The sequence below is a fragment of the Sarcophilus harrisii genome, chromosome 1 (assembly GCF_902635505.1).
Source record: "Sarcophilus harrisii chromosome 1, mSarHar1.11, whole genome shotgun sequence".
NCBI lineage: Eukaryota > Metazoa > Chordata > Mammalia > Dasyuromorphia > Dasyuridae > Sarcophilus > Sarcophilus harrisii.
The window spans coordinates 660,605,975-660,621,551 of NC_045426.1; the positions used below are offsets into that span (position 1 = coordinate 660,605,975).

A 15,577-nucleotide genomic window follows, 5' to 3' on the forward strand; every position below is an offset into this window, starting at 1 on the left:
AGAAAGTATTATATTAAATTATATATAAATATAAAATATATAAATTATTATATTAAATTAAATTACAATTATTGTTATATTACATAATATTAAAATAATATTATATAATATAAATATAAATATTGTTACTCTTCTTCCTTTAAAAAATTCAGTGTAGAAAAAAAGGAGTAAATAAGTGTGTGCCAATCACCAGACGTTCAGCACAACAGCTTTATAATTTAAATGATCACTCTTGGTAACATATTTTTAGATTCCCAAATGTTTATATATGAGTGCATAAACCAAGAATCAATCATTTTTAATGTGAGCAAAGCAAATAACTGATAAGAAAAATTAAATCATTTGCAACAGATTGAACACATGGCAGGCACCTTGCATAAAAATATGGCCAACAGAGATCAAAGCTGCACCTAAAACATGACTTGATCAGATAAAATTTGAGGTTCAAAGTGATCAGAGTGTTGAGATTTTTCCACTAAAAATATTTACTAAATGTCAAGAAAAAAATCAATTTAATGTATTTAAAAGGAACAAGAAGAAGTTGATTCAGAATCCTTGAGAAAAGATGACCAAGCCTTTTGTCCCTTCATTCCACCAAAATTTCTGGACGATATCACTGGCACTTAATATAAAAAAATTTTAAATTCCCATACAAACAGGTTACATACAGTAATCAAAAACGATGACAGAAGTCATATGGTACAGAAAGGGAGAAGGAAGGAGGGTGATCACACTACCAGTAAACAACTTAATGCATTCACACAACAAAATCACAGTATGATGTACTCAAGTCTTAGACCCAAGTTGTTTTGTCTTTCTTTTGTTTTTCAAAATCTCAAAGTTTGTCAATATCTCACGTTCAATACTTTGGGATTTGCCCAATTTCTGCAGACATCTCATACTGTTCACTCTTCTCCCTCATAAGCCAATGAATCCAAAGAATGAATTCTACAGTAGTTACCATGTGGTCATAAAAGCACTGAGTTGAGAATCTTGCCATTTTCTATAGTAAAAGCTAACTGTACAGAAATGCTATGTGTACAAAATGCCAAAGTTTCACAAATTCATTTAAAAGATAATATAAACTCTGTCTGAGGAGGGGGGAAAATTCAGTTTGACTCTTTTGGTAGATGTCCCACCAGGAAGTTCTAAAGGCTCTCACTAAGAAGCAGCTGAGAGGACTTAATGGGTTCTCTTTCCCTTGCTGAGAAACTTCATCTGAACATTTATTCTGTGCTGACACTGGCTTAAGAATCAAGGCACTGGGGGAACACAAAGCCTCAAACAAAAACCAGTCTCTATTCTCAAGTTCTAAAAGTAGCAAAGTGCTTTGAAAACCACTGTAAATAGGTATAAGATGCTTTCCCCAGCCTTAAATAGGATGTGATAAATAGGAGTTACAGATGTGAATGATACCTTAAAAAATTGTTTTACATTATACTATATGCTATGTTTTTAATAAGAGTGAACATTCAGGATGAAAAAAGAGATAGTGTAAATAGGAAAGGACCACCTTGTTGGCAGTTCAGTGACTTGCTCAAGCTCAAACAAGGAGTTAAGTAAGATGGGACTGGAACTCATGTCTTCTGATACCAAGGCGAATGACCTTTTGACCATAACATGTTGCTTGCCAATACCTTGCCTTGATGGAAGGAAAAAGGAATCCAAGAAACAGAATTTTAGGAGTAGAACTGAGAAGTCTAATTTAGTCCAACCAATTCCTCATCAAGAATACTCTCCCCAGACTAACAAGGGATATACCAGTTCTTCCTGCAGAATTCCAATGACAGAGAACTTCTATCTTATAGGAGGACATGGTGCATTTCACTCATTCTTTAGAATTAGATTACTTAATTTCCAATTGGTCTTTAGTCTGTCTTTCTCTAGCCCTTAATGAATGTAATTTTTATTTAATTTTTATTGCATCATCTGAAAAGGAAGCATTTACTATTTCTGCCATTCTTCATTTGTTTGTGAGGTTTTTAAGTCCTAATACATGGTCAAATTTTGCCTAAGTGCCACATACTGTTGAGAAAAAAGCATATTATTTTCTATTCCTACTCAATTTTCTCCAGAGGTCTATTATATCTAAGTTTTCTAAGATTCTATTAACTACCCTAGTTTCTTTCTTGTTTATTTTGTGGTTAGATTTATCTAATTCTGAGAGGGGATGTATAGTTTTGCTGTCTATTTCTTCTTTTAAGTGACTTGACTTCTCTAAGAATTTGGATGCTGTACCACTTGATGCATATACATTAAGTAACAATATCACTTCATTGTCTACGGTATCCTTTAACAAGATATAGTTTCCTTCCTTATCTCTCCTAATTAGATCTGTTTTTGCTTTTGCTTTATCTTAGATCAAAATTGCTACCCCTTCTTTTTTTGCTTCGCCTGAAGCATAATAAAATCTGCTCCAGCCTTTTACCATTACACTGTATGTATCTCTCTGTTTCAAATGTATTTTTTGTAAACAACATATTGTAGGATTCTGGTTTTTAATCCACTCAGCTATCCACTTCCACTTTATGGGACAGTTCATTCCATTCACATTCACAGCTGTAATTACTATCTATATTTCCCTCCATCTTATTTTCTCTCCTGTATATACTTTTGTTCTCTCTCTCTGAGGTGGTATATTTCACTGCTGGAAAGTTCATTTACAGTGTGGGAAAGGTCTTCCTCATATTCAGCTTAAATCTGCCTTCTTGTCACTCCTTGATTCTATTCTCTAATTGCTTTTCCACAGGAAAATTCAAGGAAATCAAAAAGGAGTTTCTTCTCACAATCACACTATCTTTTGATGGCCAGAATGTAGGAAGGATCCTCTTCCATCATCCCACCCAAGGCAAAGAGAATTCTTGCTGACTCACAGACCACAGGAATAGCAACTTACATTTATTGAAAAACTCTCTTCTCTCTGGACTCAGTTTCCTTATCTGTAAACATGAGAACTGGAAAAGATGATTGCTAACTATAACTGTATAATGCTTTAAAGTTCAAATGTTCTCCTTACAAGAGCCCTGTAAAGTTAAAAAGAACAAGTAGTGTTATTTCTATTTTAAATTATAAGGAAACTGAATCTCAGAGAAGTAAATAGACTTGCTCACGATCAATCATTTATTATTAAATTCTACACACAGAATCATACTGACATGGATATAGGGCTCAGAGTAGCTCAGAGAGCATCTATCTAAATCAGTCTTTTCATTTTACAGATGAGAAAAGTGAGACCAAGGCAGATTCAATGACTTATCCAATCAAGTAAGTCAGACAGTGGGGGAGGAGTAGAAAAATATGAATCCCTGTGCTCTGACACCCCAGCAAAAGATCTTTCCACCATACCATGCTACTTACTCAATAGAAAAGCCTATCAGTCTCTATTGCTGTAGAGGAACTCTACAATACTGAGGAACTCACATTCTACTGGTTAGGGTGAAAATAGGAATAGCATCTTCACAGATAAATAAATAGAGGGTATTTAAAAAATTTCTTTGTCACTGGTGTGGAGCAAGTCAGTAATTGACAGAATGGGGCCTCTGGCCCAAGAACCTACTAATCACGGAGACTAACAGGACTCCCTTGACTCTCAGAGCCTAAGCTCTTCATGTTTGGGCAGAAGCTAGAGCTCACTAGTGATGACTATGTTATCAAACTCCTACTCAATCAGTTCTTTCTGGTGGGTGTACACCAAAGTAGGCAAATGTTTCTATTTTTAATTCACAATTATCTATGCAGAGAAGGATCCTCTATCAATGTTTTTTGGTTGTTGGGTGTTTTTTTTTTTTCCCCAGAGGAAACCCAAGAAGGAATTATACTCCTTCCACAATTCAAAACAAGGACTAATGTAGGACCCCAGACAGTTGTCAGTCATGTATAATTAACTGGAGACACTAAAATGATGAAAGAGCACTTTGTCCTACTTCTAGAAAACACTTTTCTTGAAGACAGCTGAAAATTTCAGGTCTTGGATTCTAAGGATTTTCTGAGAATAATAATTTCTAAATAAACATCTATTTAGGTCAGGGGTTGTTAATCTTTTTTTATAATTGGCCCCTTTTGGCAATCCAGTGAATTTCATGGACCCCATCTCAGAATAATCTTTTTAAATGCATAAAATATGTAGGTATGAAAAGGAAATCAATTGTGTTGAAATAGTTGTCAAAATATTTTTCAAGATCAGTACCTAAGGCTAATTAAGAACCTCTCATTTAAATGTATTTTTTATGAGCTTCCCTCAAACATGCATTTCTATTATAAAGATTAAATTTCTAATACTCATTCATGACTCAACAAAAAAAAATTTCCTAACTATTCTACTAAGTGTCATGGGAAATAGAGGTTAACTATTTCTACTTCTATTTCCACAACTTAGAATCTTTTTTTTTTTTTAAATCATTGTGGGAACGAATTAAAATGCCTAACCTGAGGGTGTAAAGGCATTAACCACATAGTAAAACTTGAGAAGCCAATTTCTAAGCAGTTGTGCAATAAACAAGAGGGCCAAAAAAGAACAATTTTTAAAAAAAGAATTAAATCTTTGCTGACTATTCTGGTTTCAAGTTGATTTTAACTAACATTGATAACTATTATCATTAATCAATTATGTGATCTGTAACAAGTTTGCAATTACTGACATTACTGTTGGCTTTGGAAATATGATTTACTTAAGTAAGGATACAAAACCATACCCTAAAGAAAGCATCTAAATTCAACAAAATGCCCTGAATTTAATTAAGCACTACAAAGACATAAGTCAGGACGTATTTCCTATTAGAAAAACTGTATTTTGTAGGTCACCATTTATACTAAATAAGGATGCCAAGTCATTGGTAGTATATTTTATGTGAATAATGCAAACAGATATTTCACAGTAGAATTCTTGTATAAGAATTTATAAAAATATCATTCTAGGGAGTTGTTAGGGTTAAAAGGTCATTAGAAGAAATATATTGATAATAAAATTGCAGTGGAGGTTAAAGGTTATTTAATGGTTAGTGGTCGAGGCTCTTCCACTAATGTCACTGGCTTGCTGTAGTACCCAAACCACAGGAGAGAGAGAGATGCACCAGGCTTTGTGTGAAGGAAGTGGGGAAGGGTGGGGCCAATGCAGCCAGATACCCATATCACAGCACTAAAGGACTGAATTCTGCCTGTAACCCAATCACTGACACCCACACAGCCATTTCCTGAACTTAAAAAAAAATCTGTTTCTCTCTTTGCAAATCAACAACTTTTACCTAGAAACTATTCAGCGGTGAACTCTGACTGATTTCAATCTGTAGTTCGTTGCAGAAAATATATCATTGTTTACCTGAGAGAATTGTACGTGTACTAAGTTTAACTGCCAGGTTTCAGGAGGCTTGCTAGGTATTCATTTTCAATGAGTCTGGCAGAAACAAATAATGAAAAATGAATGCCTGCTTGCTTAAAATTTACTGAGAACAATCTTGAAAAGAATGCAAATCACAACGACAAAATGTCCACCTGGGCACCAAAAGAAAACCAGCCACTGAAGCCATGAAGTAAAACAGTTAATTTGTTGCAAGAAATTCTGTAAAGTTTGGTACTGAGATCAGGCTTCAAGATCTAGAAATGTTTAAGGGTAGCATCTTCAGCTGCAGAAAAAGACATATAACCTCTAATACTGTAGTTCTTAGGAATTAAGTCAAAGGAACCTGCTAAATCACTCCCACAAAATTTGAAAACCACAATAATCTGCAGCAACGTGTAGTTAACTGGATCCTGAGCTGGGCAATAAGATGTCCTTAAGTTAAGTATCCTGGCTACCACCTAAGTAGCTGACTAACCATGGTCAAAGAATTTAACATTGTGGATCTCAGGTACCCCATCTGTCAAAGAAAAAGGTTCAATCAGCTGATGTCCAATATCCCTTTCCTTTTGAATAATGTGATTCTATAAAGGAAGTACAAAATGTAAACTGTATGAAGGCCAGGGACATAAGCTTGATTTTGGTCCATGCAAACTGGTATAACCCATGCATTTTTTTTTTTCAGAGATAATACTGAAGAGAGGACATTGGACTTGACATCAGTTCTGCTACTTCGAGACTGTGGGACACCCACCTTGTTACAGGAAGTCACTCAACCTCTCTACCAGAGCTCCATCATCCTCATCTGTGAGATGGGAATAATAAATCCTATTCCCTGCCTCAGAGTTGTTGTGAAGATCAAATAAGATAAGATATATACATCATAAATCACACAGCTCCCTATTTTTGTAAGGTACTGTCATTTAGCATCTAGCACCAGTCTTTTATACAAAGTACACATTTACTGTATATTGTGAAGCCTATTCTGCAAAGAAAAAAAAAATTTACCAATCCCAAGTGCCTTCCTGAATGTTTTCAAATCAAAGATTTTACACTAAATCATATTTGATATGCTCAGAAGCAGTATGGACTCTGCGAAGAAGAATGGTCTGGAGCCAAAAGGCCTGCACTTAGGTCCTGCTCCTGAAGACCCTTCAATGTATGGTTGTCAGCATGTCACCTATCTGAGCCTCAATAAAATGGGGATGCCGTTACCACTGCAGGTGCTCTCCCCAGTAGTAAATGATTCGTTTATATGACAGAGAAGAGAAAAATCAGACTCACCAAAGGCAAAGGAGCAGAACTTGGTTCTCCCTGCCCACAGAACTGCTAAGGAAAGTATAGTGAAGAAGACTATGTGTGACCATATTCTTCATATGGTCATATTCTTCATATGACTGCACAAAAGTAGTCTCAGCTTCCCCCAAATGCTTTCTCTAGCAATCTTTTTAAAGCTAAGTTAGTATTAAAGAAGCAAAATGTAAAAATCTAACTGAATCAAACAAACAGAAACACTAATTAAAAGGATGTGTGTGGTCTAGATGTTGTGTACAGGTGGGCTATTTTATGCCTCCTCCCAACATAAGCGCCCGATGGCGCTTCCTACCGATGAGTAGGAACTGTGTCAACACGCTCTTAGCACACAGCTACCGCTGCTATCTGCCAACCACAGTGTAATCAATAATACCTACTCATATCTGTACAGCATTTTACAGCTCACAATGGGTTGCATGTGATCATCTCACTTGAACCTCACAGCAGTCTAGTAAGGAGTACAAATGTTATCTTTGTCATTTTACAACAAAACTGAGACTCAGATAGGTCAAATGAATAATCCCAGGTCACAAAGATGGCAGAATAAGAACATGAGCCCAAGTCTCTGAATCCAAGACTATTACTATTTTCACTAACCCCTCAAAAATTTCTCTCAGAAATCAAGCTAAAGTCAGAGAAAAAGAGGCTGTAGAGCATTTTCATCAGATTTTTCTTAAACAAACTATTTCATTAGATCCTTTAAAAACTCAGTATCACTCTGTTTCCTCTACACAAAGGCTGATCCCTCTTTCATCAAATCAAGCTAAGATAACAAAGAAAATACCTTGAATTTTCTCCCCAGAACCTAGTAGGTAGTTTATGAATAAATAAGGTTATTAAGAAATATGGGACATATATATGAGTGTATTTGATATAAACTTCTCCACCCTAGCTCCTCTGGTTATGAATAATAACAGTGAAAGGACCCTCTCCCCTGCCCCTTCTCAGTTCTTGGCATTATGTCATTCATACTTGTCAGTGATGCCAGAGAATGGTCACACATGGCACTACTCAAATTGTATGAATTTTTAAAAATTTGAAATATGCTTTGTCAGCTTTTCTTTGATAGAAGTAAAATGAAAACAATGTTTCAACATTATCCATTGGTGGGTTTTTACATGGTCCATTTCCTTGCTTAACTGCTTAACACATTTTGACTGTAGACCATAAGCAAAGACCATGACATCAAAGGAAATTACCACCATCTCAAAGTTTGCTATTTGGAGTTCTCCAACATTCATTTCTCTCTCTTGTAAGATACTAAGTATCCACATATTTCAAGTAACTATCCATTTACTGTCCACTGCACAGGGAGAAGGAAGGATAAGTATACCCATGAAAACTTATAACTGTTACAAATACTGAAATTTCTTAAATTAAAAGATACATGTTTAATGGAATCTGATACATAAGCCTACAAGATTCCTCAGCAGCAATTTGTCAAATCTGAAATTGTTGTTAAATATATATATTTACAGATAGCTGAATTTGATTACCCTGCTTATTTAAGCAAAATGTCTGCATTTCAATCGCCTTAACAAAGTAGAGCCTGGGCAAGGCACCTGAGTATTGTAGACCAAGTTTTAAAACTGTATATATGGATTACAGTCCACAGGAGGCACTGAACTTTCATAAGAATATATTAGATCTGACATCACAACCAATTACTATGCACTAAGGAGAATAGGATGTTCTAGTATTAAGAATATTTGCATTTATAAAAACCCATAAGCAAAGTGTCCCTCATGAAATCCCACCCTGGAATCTGCCTACTTCTAGTCTGAGTTCTTGACTACTGAGAAACATATAAGACAAAAGACGTTGTGGATTCCACATCTACCTTTTATGAACAGAACATTTCAGCCACTACATCTATTATAAAAGGAAAATCAAAGGGAAATAAATCTACACGTTTTCCTACTGTGTCAATAATAAAACACTATTATGCTAGATTTACAAAGCCTGTTGTCTAAGTAGCTCACAGCACTCTACAGGATCACAGTAAGAAATACCTTTAGAAGTAATATAGTCTGGCCAAAGAAAAACTAGAGATCAGATTTATTGATCACAAAATAGAAAATTTTGATTATATCAAATTGAAAAGTTTTTGTACAAACAAAACTAATGCAGACAACATTAGAAGGGAAGCAATAAGGTGGGAAAACATTTTTATAGTCAAAGGTTCTGATAAAGACCTCATTTCCAAAATATATAGAGAACTGACTTTAATCTATAAGAAATCAAGTCATTCTCCAATTGATAAATGGTCAAAGGATATGAACAGACAATTCTCAGATGAAGAAATTGAAACTATTTCTAGCCATATGAAAAGATGCTCCAAGTCATTATTAATCAGAGAAATGCAAATTAAGACAACTCTGAGATACCACTACACACTTGTCAGATTGGCTAGAATGACAGGGAAAGATAATGTGGAATGTTGGAGGGGATATGGGAAAACTGGGACACTGATACATTGTTGATGGAATTGTGAATATATCCAGTCATTCTGGAGAGCGATTTGGAACTATGCTCAAAAAGTTATCAAACTGTGCATACCCTTTGACCCAGCAGCGTTACTACTGGGTTTATATCCCAAAGAGATCTTAAAGGAGGGAAAGGGACCTGTAAAGTGCAAGAATGTTTGTGGCAGCCTTCTTTATAGTAGCCAGAAACTGGAAACTGAGTGGATGTCCATCAATTGGAGAATGGCTGAATAAATTGTGGTATATGAATATTATGGAATATTATTGTTCTGTAAGAAATGACCAGCAGGATGATTTCAGAAAGGCCTGGAGAGACTTACATGAACTGATGCTGAGTGAAATGAGCAGGACCAGAAGATCATTATATGCTTCAACAACAATACTATATGAGCATCAATTCTGATGGACGTGGCCCTCTTCAACAATGAGATGAACCAAATCAGTTCCAATAGAGCAGTAATGAACTGAACCAGTTACACCCAGAGAAAGAACTCTGGGAGATGACTATGGACCATTACATAGAATTCCCAATCCCTCTGTTTTTGTCCGCCTTCATTTTTGATTTCCTTCACAGGCTAATTGTACACTATTTCAAAATCCGACTCTTGTTATGCAGCAAAATAACTGTTTGGACATGCATACATATATTGATTTTAGCTTATACTTTTAACATATTTAACATGTATTGGTCAACCTGCCATCTGGGGGAAGGGGTAGGGAGAAGGAGGGTAAAAGTTAGAACAAAAGGATTTGCAACTGTCAGTGCTGAAAAATTACCAATGCATATATCTTGTAAATAAAAAGCTATAATAAAAAAGAAAAAAAAGAATTTAAAAGATTGATAAAATACCATCAGAAAAAAAAAAAAAAGAAGTAATATAGTCTGGGAGACCAATACGTTATTGGTAGAATTGTGATACATTGTTGGTGGAATTGTGAACTGATCTAACCATTCTGGAGAGCAATTTGGAGCTATATCCAAAGGGCTATCAAACTGTATATACCCTTTGATCCAGCAGTGTCTCTACTGGATCTCTATCTCAAAGAGATCATATGTTTCTAGCAGCCCTTTTTGCAAACTTTTGGAAACTGAAAAAAAAAAAAATGATGGATGCCCATCAGCTGGAGAATGGCTGAATAAGTTATGGTACATGAAGGTAATAAAATGTTATTGTTCTATAAGAAATGATCAGCAGGATGATTTTAGAAAGGTCTGGAGAGACTTACATGAATTGATGCTAAGAGAAGTGAGCAGAAGTAAGAGAACATTGTACACAGCAATAAGATTATGGGATGATCAACTGTAATGGATTTAACTCTTTGCAAAATGAGGTGATTTAAGGCAATTCCAATAGACTTTCTCTTTTTTTTTTCCCTCTCTTGATTTAATTTTTCTTGCACAGTATGATAAATATGGAAATATATTTAGAAGAATTGCACATGTTTAACCTACACTGGATTAGTTGCCATTCTAGGGAAGGGGAGGAAGAAGGAAAAATTTGGAACACAAAGTTTTACAAGGGTGAATATTTTAAACTACCTTTGCATGCATTTTGAAAATTAAAAGGCTATTATTATTTTTTTTAAAGTAATGTAGTTCAACTGAGCATAGAGGAAAAAAAACAATTTACATTTACAGAAAAGGAAATTGAGGACTAAAAAGGTTAAAGTCTTTTTTATTTATGTTAGATAACATCCTTGTGAAGTAAGCAGGAATGGGGATATTCCTTATATGGTGATATCATACAGAAAAAATTAGTGAGAAGAAAGAAGAGAATCGAAGCTTCCTGAATCCCGGGCTTAAATTAATTTCAATTAACTTAAACTGCCTCTCTTCATGAAATGAGTAAAAAGTTATAAAATGAGATCAATGTGGAAAGGCCAAAATAATTTATCTGGTATAAGAAAGAGAATTTAATAATAAAGGTGCAGGCCACTTCTAAGTATTATCACAATCAATTCAATTCAAACATTTATTAACACTCTAGTATATATAATTAACTGTGCTAGGTACTAAAGATACATAGATAAAAGTCAATAGAATTTCTGTTCTCAAGAAATTTGCAATCTCGAAAAAGAGCGAGAAAAACATACTAATGATTAAGATACAAGTTGTAATAATATAAATGAATAGAAGATGTCCAAACACAATGAGAGATTCAAGAAAGGTTCAATGACACAAAATTGAGGAACTGGAACCTGTGGGGAAGAACAGAAAAGTTTTAATGGAACAGACCAGATAACTCTGGAACTGTATTGAAAGAAGGGAAGAGGTAGAAATCTGAGGGGAAGATTGTTTCAGATTGAGCGACAGTATTTGTAAAGGCCTGAGAGGCTGAAAAAACCCATACAAGCCTGGAGAATGCCTCCTACATTAGCTAGAATATAATGAGTGAGAAAGGGAATAGTGTGTAATAAGGCAGGCAGGAGTCACCTTGTGAAGCATACTGAAGACCAGGCCAAGGAGTTTTTTGGTATGATATATAATAGGGAACTACTGGATGTTTTGAATTGGGAAATATCATGGACCAAGGGATTGGAAAGGGAGAAAACAGGTAAAAAAAAAAAAAAAAAAGATTAGTTAGAAGGCTATTATAATCATCTAAAAGACATAAAGTTGGAATTAAAGCTGAATGCAATAAGATAAAGTGGAAAAGAGGAAAAAGGCTTACAGGATAGTAAGGATACAGAATTAGCTTGACATTAAGGAAAAGTCAGTGATAAATGAGCTATTGAGGTTGGGTGACTAACTAGAATGGTAGTGCAATTAACAGAAATAGGGAATTATAATGGTTATCTCTATTCAGTCATTCCCCACTCATTTCATTATAACTGATTTTGAGCAACATTAAGGCTACTAATACAAAACAATGTATGCAGATCCATGGAACAGTGTTAGAAATAAATAAATGCCAAATGATATTACAGTGGGCCTTACTTGAAATAACAATGGTTGGGGCAATGTTATACTTATTTATATATTTCTTATCAGATCTACTTTACTCTAAACTCCTTGCTTTTGATGGCAAATTATCCACTGGGAAGCATTGATACATGATACAGACAAGACTGGAACTGGGGTATGGGAGAATGGAGCATGACCCTCTAGGGAAGCACTTTCTAACTGTGTGACCCTGGGCAAGTCACAACTCCAATTACCTCAGGAAAAAAAAAAAGAAAGAAAAAAAGAAATAGCAGCAGCAGCACGACGCCCTAGAAACAGAATTGAGAAGGGAGCCAAGTATGTAGAGGAGCAGGTGATGAGAATGTAGCTAAAAAACCCACCCAGCAGAGATGATGTTGAAATCATGGGGAGTTCTGTGAAAACTCTAGAGATAAAAATTTCAAGGACCTGAAGTATGCTCAGTTCACTGTCTAGACTACTCCACTTCCCCACTAGCTGCCCTGTCTACTTGCGATGACACTGTTCTGAAGCCTTTTCTCCTGAGTTCCTGGCCAGGACTGCCATTTCTTGAGGAAGATCAGTCAATGCTACAAACTTCACTCCCTTGAGAAAAAGGATCATTTTGTTTTCTTGTATTTGTATCCCAACCCCTAGCGCAGGACCTGGAATGAGATAAGCACTTACAAAATGTGCTTGTGCACTCTCACTCTCTCTGTCTCTCCTCTTTCTCTTTCATTTTTAGATTCTTTGCATCTAATACAGTCTAATACATCTAAGCCAAATGCTTAGTAGGTATTTAAAATGTTCAATAAGTATTAATGCCAGGTGGCATACTGAATAGAATGCCAGGCCTGGAGTCAAGAAGAACTATTCTTCTGAGTTCAAATCCAACCTCAGCTGCTTACTAGCTATGTGACCCTGGGAAAGTCTCTTACCCATGTTTGCCTCAGTTTCCTCACCTGTAAAATGAGCTGGAGAAAGAAGTGGCAAACCAACTCCAGTATCTTTGCCAAGAAAACCCTAAATGGGTTTTCTGAACCCATTTCCGAACTGAAAACTGAACAATATTAATTGCATTGAATATACATCTATAACATCCCTCACAAATTCAAACTATCTGAACATAGTGCTAAACCCAGAATTAAGGAAATAGCTGTCAAAAAACCTAAACAAAGTCAGAGCTGTAGATTTTCAATGATTTCTTCAATCACATGTAACTCTTACCAAACTTATTATACTGATAAGTTCCATAAGGATCTGGAATATATCATACCTTTTCTTTATTATTTCACAATATGAAAGCCCAGTGTCTCACACAAAAGCAGCATTTAATATTTATTGAGCAAATGGTAGCACGATAAGGTGGCAAGAGTTGTTATTGAGACATGATCCATAAACTTGAGTCCTAATACTGACAACTAACTGAACAAATTATTTAACCATTTTTATGTTTTTTTTTTTTAATCTAAAAAGCGGGGATAATGAAATTTACATTACCTACCTCAAAGTATTGTTGCAAGGACAGTGTTTTGTAAGCTGAAATTTAGCTGAATTGAACTATCTTCCAATAGCAAATTAAGGGCAGCAAAGCAGAAAAATGAGGGGGGGACTACCAGAAATGTGGACAATCACAGCATTGAACAGAAACAGCTGAAAAGCTTTATGATGTTATGAATCTGACTCCTAACAATTACCAAGAACCATCAATAAAAAATGAAATTATACTTATTATCTTGCCTTTAAGAAGGAAAAATATTTATGTAGTTCAGAAAAATTTCTACCCCAAATGGTTAAAAATAGAAGTAGAATTATGAGAGAAGCAAGTATGGCAAGCTAGCCTAGGCATTTCCTTAAATGGAGGTTCTAAGTAAAAACTCATTAAAGGGATAGAAGAAGGTGCAGCACAGGGACAGAGGCATTTTCATGGTGAGAAGGCATGTGGGAGGGGAGAGGGAAAGAGAAGCCCAGAGTTTCAGGAACAGAGCTGGGAGAGAGAGAATAAGTATGGATGACTTGAGTGTAAGAGAGATGTGGAAAACCAAGAGATAAGTGATGTGAAGAGGTCAAAGAAACTTCCGGATACTAATAGCCAATTATCGCCTATATTCTTGGGGAAGTTTGGGTATCATCTTGCATGGAAAAAAGCTGGAGATAGAGAGCTCCCATTCGTACCTGAACAAGACTTCCCTCCCTCTTCAACAAACCAAACTTTTACTCAAAGACCACAAAGAAGAGGGACCCACAATCTCCCAAGGAGGCCCATTACACTTTTGAATAGCTCAAATCATTATAAAGTTTTTCTTTACACCAGAAGCATACAAGGGTGTGCTTCTTTAACTCGCACCTGTTTCTCCTAGTTTGGCCCTTTGGAGATAAGCAGAACATGGTGCTATCCCCCTCATTAAATACGGAATCAGAGGAAACCTGAAGGTGTGCTCCTCTCAATACTTGCGTGGCACTGGAGGAGACTCATGTTGCAGTTAATTGCCTCATACTCCACATGATCTTGGAAACCTTGAAGTGCTATATGAATAACAGCTTTTATTATTTCATACTACAGGCCTACAGATATTCTAAGACACTGATCATATTCCTTTTCCAAGGATCTCCTTTAAAGGCAAAATTTTTAACTAATCTTTAGATGGCAGAGTCTTAAAATTCTTCACTATTTATTTTAGTCACCCTCCAACTTCCAAAAAAGAGGCCAGAACAGAACAACACATTACTTGTAGGGTATCTGCTTAGAGCAAAACACAGCAGGACATAAGATCCCTTAAAATACAGACTAAGATCCCCTTAGTGGATCTGGTAACATTAACCTAAAAACAAATTCAAATACCCAGGCCAATTCCAGACAAACAGCTGTTTTTCCCAGCTCACACCCAAGTTTAGAAAACAAGCCATGTGACCAAACTCTCTCTGTTAACATACTTTCACAGCTACTGGGGCAAAGGAAGAACAAACTACTGGAGGTTTCTACTCTTTCTTCCCTATGCTACCTCAGCTAGCATGACAACAGTATTCCCCACTGTAGCAAACAAGATGTCTTGCTATAAATGAAAAGAGTGATTATCCTGTCACGTGGCCAATGGATGACAGAGAAAAGCACTGTTGATGAAGAGGGGGAAGGAATTAGGGATCACCTACATGGTATTGTTATACCAATGATAATTAAAAGAGACTACAGCAGAAGAAAATGACTTGCTGTTGTTGGAGAGCGGGGTGAGAGAGGAAAAATAGGGAATTGGATTCTACTCTATTGAGTGTGATTTTAAGAAGCAAATTGTGAGACCTATGCCATCATAAAGTAGATCATGTTTTTAAACTGCTTTGTCTAGTGTGAGGCAGGTAAAAGACAGTCTCTAAACAATCAACTAGCTGACAATTCTACTAGGAAAAGTTTCCCCTTTCTGCTTCTGAGACAAATTTCACAGAGAATTCCGGGCATTCTGGGTTAGGAGGGACATTCAAGGCTAGCTGGGAAAACCTCTATCTCAATATGAATCTTTTCTATAGAACCCAAACAAGTAGCCATCCAGG

General features: G+C 35.8%; 1 protein-coding gene across 7 annotated transcripts in view; it reads right to left on the bottom strand.

The window, feature by feature from the left end:
* The window catches only part of EPS15L1 (epidermal growth factor receptor pathway substrate 15 like 1), a 110,288-nt gene that overhangs the window by 15,882 nt on the left and 78,829 nt on the right, over positions 1–15,577 (bottom strand). The window lies entirely within an intron of this gene.